A 13,811-nucleotide genomic window follows, 5' to 3' on the forward strand; every position below is an offset into this window, starting at 1 on the left:
GGGGAGCAGAGAAAGAGCGGACAGACCTCAGCTCATACAGAGGATGTTGGACAGCAGTGATTTTATGTTCTGTGTTATTTAAATGTTACTTATTAAATTGTATATTAAATCGTTCTTGTCTCTGTGTTCTTAAACTCTTCTAACCTTGTTACATTATGTGTTTCATCACCTATTTATAATTTAAGTAAACTTTTGAACAACTTCTCAGTGACCACAGTAAATCATTTATTGTTCTGTTATGTACAATATTTACAAAGACACAGTTTGAACATTTCTAACTATTTACCAGTGGGCATTATGAAAATGTACAGTTTATTATTTATAAAGATCAGCAGAAAATACTATTCACAAAGAACATATATATAAATGTTTGGCTGAGCAGGAGTCCTTGGTGCTGCTGGACTGGACGATGCCACGATGAAGACCTTGGAGTCCTCTGGCTGTGAGTGGGACATCATCTGGGGGAGGGGGGTGTCTGTCTCCTCTGTCCACCACATCGTCCATCAGGGTTTGCAGAGCTGACGATCGGCGGCTGCCATGTTACTAAAGATGTTTTTAAAAAGGGCAAAAATAAAAATAATAACTTCAACAGAGCGGCTTCCAAAGCAGCTTAAAATATGAAAAGCTATAAAATATGTATCCTCACCCTCCAAAGGTGATGATGGTCAGTACACCTCCTCCAGGACAGACAGCTGGTCCTGCAGGGAGCCCCACTCTCCTCCACCCAGCAGTAATTCTCTGGTATAGTGACAGACCTGATGCTTAATGACACATTAAAGCAGTGGTTTCAGGGTTATTTGCAGGGTTCGTACACATTTAGCTATTTATTTAAAGTATTAAAATTACAAACAGACCCTGTATCAAGTCTTACAATTGAATAAAATATAAATTACATTTAATCATATTTGTCTATCTACTGGTTATATATCTAGCGTTTGCTCAGTAGCTGGTATATTAATTATGATCAATAATATGGTTAAACAGCAGCTTACCGTCACCTCCCCACTGCGCTCTCCCAGCCTGAAGAAAATGAGCCGTCACCGGTTTTGCTGCCGCTGGAGCCGCCTCTCCTCTTCCTCCAACAACAAATAAATATATTAAAATATTCCAAATGTCTAAATCCACACTGTTGTCCCGCTTGTTGTGTAGTCCGTGTTGTGTCGCTGTGACTGCTTTTGTTTTTCCCGGGGCAAAATTTATGACGTCGCGCCACAATCAGGAAGTGCTTTGAAGGCCAGACCGTCCCATTTACCAACGGTGGAGGATCCTCCGGAGGATCCTCAGGAGGACGCGGCCTCCTGAGACCGCGTAGGCTGCGTCCTCCGAAGGATGCAGACCCTGAAATGAGACACAGCCAAAGAAACACTACATAGTTTGTCAGCATGTATTATAACAATCCCCTCTTTTCCTCCTTCACCCGTTATCAGCAGGAAGGTTCTCCCTTATGAGCCGGGTCCTGCTCAAAGTTTCTTCTTGTTAAAAGGGATTTTTTGTCTTGCCACTGTAACCCAGGTTATTTGTACTTATGATGTATTTCTGTTTTTCTTTATTTTCTTCATTACGTACATTTTCCGAGTGTGCCTTGAACGCAGCACTGGCGAGCTTCCCGACAGGCAGGGCCGCTCGTGGCGTAGGCAGTATAGGACAATGCTAAGGGCGCCGTACATCCAGGGGGCGCCAGAAATGTAGCAAGACAAAAAGTGCAACTTCCACTAATCTTAAAACTAGTTGGTATCATGTCTTCAGAAAAGAACAAGGCCACATTAATTTAACTGCATAGCAAAGCCTACTAAGTAGTAGTAATAACAACAATAATAATAACAGCCTACTTTCTGAAGACCCCCCTCCTCCTCTGAATAATGGACTTTACCTGCTACACGGTGTTTTGATTGGTCAACAAGCCACAACATGTCAAAACGTCCCGAGCTGTCTGGTGCCCAGAGGAGGAAAACAGCAGAGAAGACAGAGGTAACGTTGCAGTAAAGATTATGTCAATTATATTATTTTGCTGTTGCAGAACGATGATTGATAACGTTATTAACAATTACATATCATGGTTTGCTAATCAATAAATAGCCAGCGCTATCTGCTAGTTTTAACGCCAGCTAATGTTATGGAGGGGTCTAGTTGTTATGGAAATAGTCATGACACTCCCCATCACTCCTTCCTCAGGCAAACGTGTAAACGTATTCAGCGGGTCTTATAAAGTTAATTTACATGATTGTTTTCCCAGCTTGTAATAGTCCATCAGAATGCTCTACTTAGCTGTGAGCCTGTAGCTGTTTGTTGTGTTACAGTTCATATTGTCTAAAGTGTGCACATCAGTGTTAAAGTGCACATCATTAACGTCAGAGCATAACATTCCCACATGCTGTATTATACTGCAGCTTACTGAGTCTTTGCGTTCTGCTAATTAGCATTTCACTGTCGAAATTGACATTGTCACTAATATAATTTGTATATCAGATAAAGTACACTGTGTATTATACAGTATAGCAGGGGTGTCCAAACTACGGCCCGTGGTCGGATTTTCTATGGCCTGCGGCTTCTGTCTTAAAATGTGTTATTTTTGGCCCGCCAGCCAAACAGAGTAAATCACACAAAATCAACAGGCAATTCTTGTTTTTGTTTTTAACTCATTGTGTAATGTTTGCATCATGATTCTCTGAGCAGAACATGATCACTCCCTCTCTGTCTGCATCGTGGTGCGTCACGCGGTGCTGCAGGGCTTGGTTGTTGGTCACAGCTACGCAGAGGGCCTCGGAAGGTGCACAACACCGGTTCAGCACTTCGACACAATTCACCACAAGATTAAACATGCTTCTGCATACAGACTGCTATCAGAGAGTGTCTGTACAAGTTCTCCAAAACTACGGAGCCCCTCTGTCACATGGTAAAAAAGAAATAAATTGTGGCCACGAATTATGTATAACGTGCGCACCAAATATTGTTATTATTGGTTGTGTCGTGACCTTCCCTGGTCACCCCGGATTGTCACAGTCCGTCTTCTGTGATCAGAACATTGAGTGAAAGACAATACCCTGGGTTTTGTAGTTTCACCTTTTGCAAAAGGGATAACACAGTGAACACAGGCCTTTCAGTCTGCTTCACTCCCGTCCATAAGTGTTCTGCCCCTCCCTGGACACAGGCTAGTTTTATTGAAAGTTGAGGTACATTTGCATAACAGATAAACAGTTTGTCAAGACCCTCCTTGGTAATTCCCATATTGGGACATGTTGCCCTTTTATCTCCACCTACTAATTATAATAATTGGTCTAACATATTTCTGTGAAACACTCTGTGTCACTCCTATGTTGGATGATTTAGCTTATGTCCGTGGCTCCTAGTGCTTCGGCCTTCACCTCATCAAAGGGTTCCTCCCTAACTCTTTGTAAGAGTTATAGATGTGTTTTTCTCTAAGTGTAAGCATATATAATCAAATACATATGTGGTCTGTATCATGTCATTGCGTAAATAACCTTGTATACTTCACAGTTGTAGTATAGTAGCCCTATTAGAATTCATGGACGGGCTGCATGGGAGCGTGCTGCCCGGCCAGAGAACAGCCTCCCCATGTAGCAATGAGCGTCCCTCTCTGGGGAATGTGCCGGAGTACTGGGGGGCTTCAGGAGCACAGGGGAGAGGAGCGGAGCATCCCTCGCAAAGCCATCAAACTTCTCTAATGGCTCCAGCATCGCTCCCTGCTGCCCGGTGCGGGCAGGAGCGGGCAGCAGGGAGCGATGCTGGAGCCCTTAGAGAAGTTAAAGCGACATGATGGAGAGGGAGAGGGGCGCTCGTTGCTCCCTGCTGCACGGGGAGGCTGCGTCCTGGCCCTTTTTACCGGCAGCAGGATAAAAGCAACTCTCCAGAAATGCGAACATTTGTAAACCATGAATTAGTTTGTGCCGTGTGAGCAGACTGTCTGTTATAAACTGTGATGTTTTATTGGAGCAGCAGAGCAGTCATTACGTTTTTACGTCTCGTTGCCATGCACTGCAAACCTGTGTAAACATTAAATTACAGACCCTTTGAGATCGGCACTAAATGACTCCCACCTGGTCTACCTGACATTTTACTGATGTCTGCTGCTCCTAAACCAGACCTGCCACATATGATCAGATCTCACCTGCACAGCAGAGTCAATAACTTGCCTGTTGCTCTGTTATCACAACCACACAGTTTCTGAAAGTTTTAAATTTATGCTGTAAATTCAGATAACATTTTCTGATCTGCTCCACCTCAGCAGCACCACCCAGCACTGATGAATGCATCAAGCGGACCTTCTGTTGCTCCAGTAGTGGAAGATGGAGCTGGCAGCCATGTACATGATCCTGGCAAAACAATCCAGAATGAACTGATAGAGTCCATCAGTTCTAAAATAATAGAACACATGATGACAGAGATCAAAATATGCAAATATGTCTCCATCATTTTAGACTGCACCCCTGATCTTGTTGTGGATCGTCATGTTTATTCTGTTCCCTCATCATTTGTTATGATTTTTCTGTTATTAGTCTTCCTCCTCCTCTGATCCCTCTTTCCTCCCTGTTGTCCTCAGTGTTGCTGTGTCCCCCTTGTCTTATTCTGTAGTCCTGTCTTCCCTGTATGTCTCCCTGTTTTTACCTCCTCCTGACTACCAGCTCCTCCCTAATTGTGTTCATCTGTGTCGTCTCTCCTCTATTTAAGCCCTGTGCTTCCCCTTTGTCTTTGTCAGTTCTTCCCATGTGAATCCCTGCTCATCTCCCCTTGTGGTTACCTGCCTTCCACCTTCTCGTCGTCCTCCTTTTTCCTCCGTGTTTCTTCATCCTTTCTTCATCATCATGTTTATTGGTACATTTGTCTTTTGCATTTTTGACTGGCACTGTTTTTCAGTAGCCCTCCTTTTGTTCTCCCGCTCCTCTGGTCATTGTTGTAGTTTAGCTTTAAATAAAGCTCCCTTTTGTTGAACTTTATTTTTTGTCTGCGCCTGGGTCCTGTTGAAAACCTACACCTCACATAACAGATCTGAGTCATAAGGAGCAGCTCTCGGTCCGGACAGTGTCACAAGAAGACGTTCCTCAGGTAAAGGAGCATTTCTTGTTCTTTCTTGTGGCAGAGCAGTCAACAGGAGAACACTTGTCATCTCTAGGCCTATATTGCATATGTTCAGTATGTATTTCTTTAATTCTAAGTATTTTGAATGTGAACTTGCTTTATTAAAATGAAAGAATGTCTAAGACAAAGCTATTAAGTTTCTTATGAGTATACAGTATAGTAATACATTGAGGTGGGTTCAATAAATAAAGACGGAGACCAGACTGCAGCTGACTGGGTACTTTACTTAGAGACGAGAGCAAAACAAAACCCACAGGAACAGACCAACATTTCCTTTTAATGACCACAAGGGGGAGTATGCTCTTCTAACCTATTCTCAATACACTACACTCCTTCCCTTAAAACTTTAACCCCTAGTAACCATAAAACCAGAAAGACTCAAAATACTGAAATGTCCATACCTACTATTAAACTACTACTACTATTACCTACTATAAACAAAGTTTACCTTGTATTAATTTAAAAGAAAATCCTCTCTGAAAATAATTGTTTTTAGCTGCTCACAACCACAATGTCCAACCACAAACACCAATAATACAGTTTCTTGTTCCTTAAAGGTTCAGGCTTTTAGGTGCAACCCGCAACTGCTCAGGATATCGGCGGCCAGGTGTTTGTGTGGTGGCTGGGCCAGCCACTGGCTCTTGGTTCCACTGTCGTATTTCCATACTGAGCTGGGGATTCTGAACAGGGCTTAGAGCTGAGTCTTACAGGAGAGGTGGTAGACTGAGAGACTGAGCCGGTACTGGATCAGAAATCTGACTATTTTTGCGAAAGGCAAGACTTTTGCAATCAATTGCCTTTCAAGTACATTTAAATCGCACAGTTCGGGGGGCTACGTCTAAATGATTTGCCACTGTGACAGACGGCATATTTCCTCGGTAGAGGTGCCGGTCACAAGTGTGGCAGATCCACTCCAACATTCTATGTTGTGGAGTGCCACAAGGGGCCAAACACTCACCGCCACATACAGTGGGGAAAAAAAGTATTTAGTCAGCCACCAATTGTGCAAGTTCTCCCACTTAAAAAGATGAGAGAGGCCTGTAATTTTCATCATATGTATACCTGAACTATGAGAGACAAAATAAGAAAAGAAAATGTAGAAAATCACATTGTAGGATTTTTAATGAATTAATTGGTAAATTCTTCAGTAAAAGAAGTATTTGGTCACCTACAAACAAGCAAGATTTCTGGCTCTCACAGACCTGTAACTTTTTCTTTAAGAGGCTCCTCTGTCCTCCACTCGTTACCTGTATTAATGGCATCTGTTTGGAGTCGTTATCAGCATAAAAGACACCTGTCCACAACCTCAAACAGTCACACTCCAAACTCCACTATGGCCAAGACCAAAGAGCTGTCAAAGGACACCAGAAACAAAATTGTAGACCTGCACCAGGCTGGGAAGACTGAATCTGCAATAGGTAAGCAGCTTGGTGTGAAGAAATCAACTGTGGGAGCAATATTAGAAAATGGAAGACATACAAGACCACTGATAATCTCCCTCGATCTGGGGCTCCACGCAAGATCTCACCCCGTGGGGTCAAAATGATCACCAGAACTGTGAGCAAAAATCCCAGAACCACACGGGGGGACCTAGTGAATGACCTCCGGAGAGCTGGGACCAAAAAAACAAAAGCTACCATCAGTAACACACTGCGCCGCCAGGGACTCAAATCCTGCAGTGCCAGACGTGTCCCCCTGCTTAAACCAGTACATATCCAGGCCCGTTTGAAGTTTGCTAGAGAGCATTTGGATGATCCAGAAGAGGATTGGGAGAATGTCATATGGTCAGATGAAACCAAAATAGAACTTTTTGGTAAAAACTCAACTTGTCGTGTTTGGAGGAGAAAGAATGCTGAGTTGCATCCGAAGAACACCATACCTACTGTGAAGCATGGGGGTGGAAACATCATGCTTTGGGGCTGTTTTTCTGCAAAGGGACCTGGACGACTGATCCGTGTAAATGAAAGAATGAATGGGGCCATGTATCGTGAGATTTTGAGTGAAAACCTCCTTCCATCAGCAAGGGCATTGAAGATGAAACGTGGCTGGGTCTTTCAACATGACAATGATCCCAAACACACCGCCCGGGCACCAAAGGAGTGGCTTCGTAAGAAGCATTTCAAGGTCCTGGAGTGGCCTAGCCAGTCTCCAGATCTCAACCCCATAGAAAATCTTTGGAGGGAGTTGAAAGTCGTGTTACCCAGCGTCAGCCCCAAAACATTACTGCTCTAGAGGAGATCTGCATGGAGGAATGGGCCAAAATACCAGCAAAAGTGTGTGAAAACCTTGTGAAGACTTACAGAAAACGTTTGACCTCTGTCATTGCCAACAAAGGGTATATAACAAAGTATTGAGATGACATTTTGTTATTGACCAAATACTTATTTTCCACCATAATTTGCAAATAAATTCTTTAAAAATCCTACAATGTGATTTTCTGGATTTTTGTTTCTCATTTTGTCTCTCATAGTTGAGGTATACCTGTGATGAAAATTACAGGGCTCTCTCATCTTTTTAAATAGGAGAACTTGCACAATTGGTGGCTGACTAAATACTTTTTTTCCCCACTGTACATGAACATATGTTCCAGTCAAGCAAGCCTCTACCACACAATTTGGGGGCAGCAGTGGCTCAGTGGTAGAGCAGGGTTGTCCAATAACCTGAAGGTCGGTGGTTTGACCCCAGCTTCTACCTGTGTGTCCTTACCCGCATTGCCTCCAGTGCACTCACTGGTATATGGATGCGTATGAATCGGCAGTGGTCGGAGAGGCCATAGGCGCACCTTGCCAGCCACATCTCTGTCAGTCTCCCCCAGGGGAGACCACTGGTAGCTCACCACTGCCACTGTATGAATGTGGTGTGAATGAATAATGCACCTCAATGTAAGCGCTTTGAGTGCCCAACAGCAGAAAACGCACAAAGTGCGCAGTGGTGCCAAAAAGCTATGTGTAAATGAATAATAATAATGCATTGGTCTTATATTGCTTTTCTGCTCTGTCTTTTTATTAGTTACATTTTTTGTAGTCCATTATGAGTGCTGCTCTGTGGTTTTTTGACATGTATAGTCATTTGTGATGTCTGCTCACAGATGTCAGTGTGGTCGTTCAGGAGTTTGTTCCGGTGATGCTGTACTTGAAGCTTTTTTGGGTAGAGTCGACGCTTTCAAAAGAAACAGGCACAAACTCCCAGCATGAGGACCACGGCCTTCAAACAGCTTGTCCAAGTGTTTGATCAAGTCAGTTAAGTGAGCGAAAGTAAGCATTACCGCCATTCCTCCTGGTTGGGGCAAGCCTGCTGCACTTCTGGAGTGTGGATCGAACACTCCATAACGTCCCGATCTGTCTCGAAATACCGCGACGAACTGGGGGGACACGACGAGCAAAGCATGGCTGACATCTACCGACAGACACTGAAGACCCGAGGCAAGAGGCAAATACCAAGCTTCCCTTCGAGTGCTGTGGGGGTCTCCCTCCAGGTTTCCTACACTGATCTCAGCCATGTGGACGTTGTACTGATTTGTGTCCGTCTGAACCTGCTGGGGCAACTCCTCTACGGTGAGGTGATCGCTCCGAAACTTACCTTATGTCAGAAGGTTTGTTTTGACTTCAACATAGACAGAGTCACCGCGCTGTTGAAGCACAAACCTTCACTGTGGTAGGCCAGGAACAACAGAGCATTACAGGCACAATGATGATTTCGGGAAAACGGACTGTACCTGTAATCGCCCTGGCTGTGAGTCGCTCTCACAGAACAAATCTGTTTACCAGGACCTGTCACAGTCTGTGGTGGTGTGTGTAATTCCTCATGCAGCTTTTGGAAAAAATGTGAGGAGGAACTCTCATTGCTACTACTGTAGGCAAGTTAACAGCTTGATTCAAAACACAACATTAAACCTAAGTTGAGAGGACCACTAACAGAACAATGTATAAATGAATGAATAATATGTATGAAAAAAAGTTCACATCTTTCTCGTTGTTTTAGGTCTGTTTTCCAGTGCACTTATTCTTTGTGATACATGTAACTCAATACTGTATTATGACTCAATATAAAGGAAATTTAAAAGATGTATTAAACTGAGGAGAATTTCATGACTGTAATTGAGTGGAAGATGCAAAATACATACACCTGCAGTTGGAGAATGGGAGCAGGAGGGTGCAGCATCCATTCTCTGCAACTGTGTTGAAAATGGCTGACATGGAACGACAAGAGAAAATGGAGGGCACCACAGTGTGATTGACAGAAGTCCAGGATCATAGGAACTCTACAGTAAAATACTTCAATGAACTGCCACTGTTGTCATGATGATAAAACACAGCAGCACCAGGCTCCAACAGATGCTTCTATCACACTGCAAAGACAATCGCACCATAATCACATCTTTCACACAGTGCAGCCAAACAGACCAACAAGTACAGCTCCCACTGTGCTAACATGTTAACACACACAGGGCTCTAGACTAACTTGTTGCACTGGTGCGCCTAACTTTTTTTCTTAGGTGCACCAGCACCTAAGAAATTAAAAGAATTTCTTAGGTGCTGATGTATTTCTTTTCTTTTATTAAAAGAAATACATCAGTCTGTGCGGAATGCAAACATTCATTCCACACAGACTGATGTATTTCTTTTAATTCTGATGATTATCAGAGAGGTTGAGGCTGGCTGTTCACAGAGCTCTGTCCAAGCACATTAACAGAGAGGGAAGGGGAGTACAAGCAAGAGGGAGTACAAAGTGTTGAACAGGGACTCGAACCCTGGACCCTCAGATTAAAAGTCTGATGCTTCCAATTCGTCACTAGTACACTTCATGTAGTGCAGTGAGTCCTGATTGGCTTGCGATTGACCCTTTATACAAGGGGGATTAGCTCAAATGGTAGAGCGCTCGCTTAGCATGTGAGAGGTAGCGGGATCGATGCCCGCATCCTCCAGCCTGCATTTTAGGAGGGAGGGTGTAGCTGTATGGATGAGGATGGATGGATAATGTAGTGCAGTGGTCCCCAACCACCGGGCCGGGGACCGGTACCGGTCCGTGGGTCATTTGGTACCGGGCCGCACAGAAAGACTGAGCAAAACATATATTTTTCATTATCTGAGTCTGAAAGCTGTTTCATTTATAAATCGATCAGATTCATCCGCCTGTGCCTTTAAGCACCTGCCCAGACGCTTGTCTCGGTCACGGGATACGGCCCCAAAATTAAGCCCACAAGCAGCAAAAATGAATAAAAGACAAACGTCTTTGGAGAGCTTCTTCGGAAAGGGGAAAAGGCCTAACGAGGAGACAGAAGAAGAGGAGCCTACCCCTTCAAAGAAAAAGAAACCTGCGTTTAAAAGACTATATCAGGAGTCCTATTTAAAATACGGATTTATTGCAACAGGTGATTCTCACACACCAAGTCCGCTCTGAGTGATGTGGCGACAGACTCACAAATGAGGCAACGAAGCCTTCAAAACTGCGAGACCGAGCACCCTGCATTAAAAGACGAGCCATGGAAGAAAACATGAACAAGAACGACTGAAGCAATTAATGACGGCCAGAACAAAATTACGGAGTGGACTGGACATAAGAAACACACTTCGGGTGTCATGTCTCCCATTATCCCCAGATGGGACCGCCTCATTGCTGAGAAAGCTCAAAGGCTCCCACTAATTAAGCATAAGAGTAAGTTGTCTCTTTATGCACTTTTTTTTCTGTGCCGGTCCGTGAAAGTATTGTTTTACATGATACCGGTCCGTGGTGCAAAAAAGGTTGGGGACCGCTGATGTAGTGGACTTCCACCCAGCAGATCAAGTCCCAGGTTACAGCATCATTTATTAGCTGAGTTTCCCCTCAGGGAAGCTGCTGTTTACAAGCTGTTTACAGAGAGAAGCAAGAAAACAACAGTCAGCATCATCGTCCATAAAAACACATGACAATAACATGTGAGACACAGAGTTTATGATTAGTGCTCCCCCTGCTGGTTAGGACATATGATGACATTTTAAATGTACCAGTCAAAAGTCACTCAGTGGTTTGTCTTTGTTTTTATGACTTTCTACATTGTAGATTCATCCTGAAGACATCAGAGCTATGAAGGAACACATGTGGAATGATGTAGTGAACAAACAGTGTTAAACCAAGCAGAATATGTTTGATGTTTGACATTCTTCCAAGCAGCCAGCTTTTGCTTTGATGACAGCTTTGCACACTCTTTGCATTCTCTCAATCTGAACTGAACCACCAATGCTGTGCAATGCTGACATCTAGTGGTGGAATCGCAGGCTGCAGCCTCCTCATTCCAAAATCAATCCCTCCTCCACATAAAGTCAAAAGTTCTAAATGTGAGTCATTAAATGAGAGGTTCCAGCAGAAACGTCCAAACATCTGAAGAGAAGCTGAGAAGCCTGAGATACAGGGGCTGCAAGCTGAGCTTCAACTGTTCCTGTTTAGACAATAAGAACAGATCATCAATGTCTTTTAATGTGTACAGTGGGTGCAGGAAGTATTCAGACCCCCTTAAATGTTTCACTTTGTTATATTGCAGCCATTTGCTAAAATCATTGAAGTTCATTTTTCCTCATTAATGTCCACACAGCTCCCCATACTGACAGAAACACACAGAGCTGTTGACATGTTTGCAGATGTATTAAAGACAAAGTGAAATATGACATGGTCCTAAGCATCAGAGCCTTTGCTGTGACTCTCATATATTGAACTCAGGTGCGTCCATTTCTTCTGATCGTCCTTCAGATGGTTCTACACCTTCATCTGAGTCCAGCTGTCTTTGATGATACTGATTGGACTTGATGAGGACAGACACACACCTGTCTGTATAAGACCTTACAGCTCACAGTGCAGGTCACATACTGGGTGATGACGTCCTCCTGCAGGTGTTACTGTGGAACAACTGCTCTGGATTGGGATGAGTCTGAATAGAACTTTGTTAGCTTTGTAAAGCTGTGTGGTAGTTAGAGAGGAACTGAAAAGAGTCAACAACAAGGAGTTGGTCTCCAATGAAATAAAGTTACACATCAGGGCTCGTCCGGGATTTGAACCCGGGACCTCTCGCACCCTAAGCGAGAATCATACCCCTAGACCAACGAGCCATGTGTGCCCTTAAATCTTCATATGTCAGCAGCTGAAACTGAAATGTAAATGAATAAAAGACTACTGTGTGCTATAGCTGTCTGGAATTAGCGACCTATCTACCACGCGTGTCACATGTGCTCGGAAAGCTCGGAAAGTGTGGACAAGCTGGAGGTGGAAGAGAACCGTCAGGAGAGGGATGAACAGCTGCCATGATATTTGTAATGGGACGTCAGGACTTTGTTTTAGTTTTCTTTCCAGAACAATAAAGGATCTAAAATGAAATGTGTGAAATGTTTGTTCCACCATTTTGAAGACTTGGATTAAATTACGCATTCTGGGAAATTTTTTTACATTTTTTTTTTATTTTAGGTACTTTAGTAATCCCAGAGGGAAATTGTTTAAGGCCCCTAAACAAAAGACAGGTCCTCTGGCCAGTAGGTGGCGCAGTGTCTGTAGCATTTCAGCATATCAATCTGTGCAGAGTCAAATGTTCAGCATGACTGTAAGGTTTCATCCACATAGGATGAAGAATGAGGGAGATACAGCCACAGAAACCCTGTGGGGGTCTCAGCAGGGGTTAATTGTCTAGTTGAATCTAGTTGTCTTGTTGAATCTAGAATCTAGAATCTTCTAATACGTCAGACAAAAAGACATTTCCTGGGACACATCAGCTGAGTGTGTGTTTGTGCAGTGAAATACACTTGTTGTGAGGACTTGAATCAGTTTACTCCTCAAACATACTCCTGAAACTTCTCTAAGCTTAATGAACAGTAAACACAGGTTCATGAAGCAGTGCTTCCAGCCAACGATCACACAGTTTAACACGTCTTTGTTTTGTGTGGTGTTGTCAGACGGCAACCTTCGGGGTTCAAACTTGAAGCCCATGCGGAAGTGTCAAAACTTGTAATTCATGCCGCAACCACTGGGGGCTGGCTCCAAAAGCGAGTCATTTCCCATAGACCCCCATGTTAAAATGTCCGACTTCACAGCAGGAATGAACATGTTTACAGCCTGGTACAAAAAAACATTCTGGTCTCAGATGATAGGTTCTCTTCTAGTGTCAATTGTATGGGGGTGATTTTTTTACATAACTTACTCGTTTCAATTGTATTCGGACTTAAAATTATGCATAATTAAAGGCGTTGCCACTTGAGCGGCAGACGGCTGACGTATAACAGCGCGAGTTTCCTGCTTTCACGATTGCCCGCCCCCAAAACTCCACTCGCGCTCCCCCTCTTTGTACATATTTGGAGTTTTTGGCGGACGTGATGCTTCCAACATGGCGGCTCCCACGAGCCTCAGAACCATTGACAGTAAAAACTATGGACAGAGCTTCCGTGACGTCACCCGTTTGTTTCTGAAGAGCGGTTTTGAGTCTCAGTGGGAGGTTCCGGGACGTGATGACCGCCGCCATGTTGGCAGCGTCACGTCAACTAAAACTCCGAATATGGACAAAGAGGGGGAGCACGAGCGGGGTTTAGGGGGGCGGGCGATCGTGGAAGCAGGAAACTCACGCTGTGATACGTCAACTCTCTACGTCTGTCACTCAAGCGGCAACACCCATAATTAGGCGTAATTTTAAGTCCGAATACAATTGAAACGAGTGAGTTGTAAAAAAATTCACCCCCCCTACAATTGACACTAGAAGAGAACCT

At 43.8% G+C, this 13,811-nt stretch overlaps 2 non-coding genes across 2 annotated transcripts; one reads left to right on the plus strand and one right to left on the minus strand.

Annotated features, from left to right (window-relative positions):
* Positions 1 to 9,945: 9,945 nt before the first annotated feature.
* On the plus strand, positions 9,946 to 10,018 carry trnaa-agc (transfer RNA alanine (anticodon AGC)). The gene has a single exon. It is a non-coding gene; the product is annotated as a tRNA-Ala (tRNA).
* Positions 10,019 to 12,101: 2,083 nt separating this feature from the next.
* On the minus strand, positions 12,102 to 12,173 carry trnap-agg (transfer RNA proline (anticodon AGG)). Its single transcript has one exon. It is a non-coding gene; the product is annotated as a tRNA-Pro (tRNA).
* Between the last annotated feature and the right edge of the window lie 1,638 nt (positions 12,174 to 13,811).

Source organism: Parambassis ranga, unplaced genomic scaffold (genome assembly GCF_900634625.1).
Source record: "Parambassis ranga unplaced genomic scaffold, fParRan2.1 scaffold_27_arrow_ctg1, whole genome shotgun sequence".
In the NCBI taxonomy this organism is placed as follows: domain Eukaryota; kingdom Metazoa; phylum Chordata; class Actinopteri; family Ambassidae; genus Parambassis; species Parambassis ranga.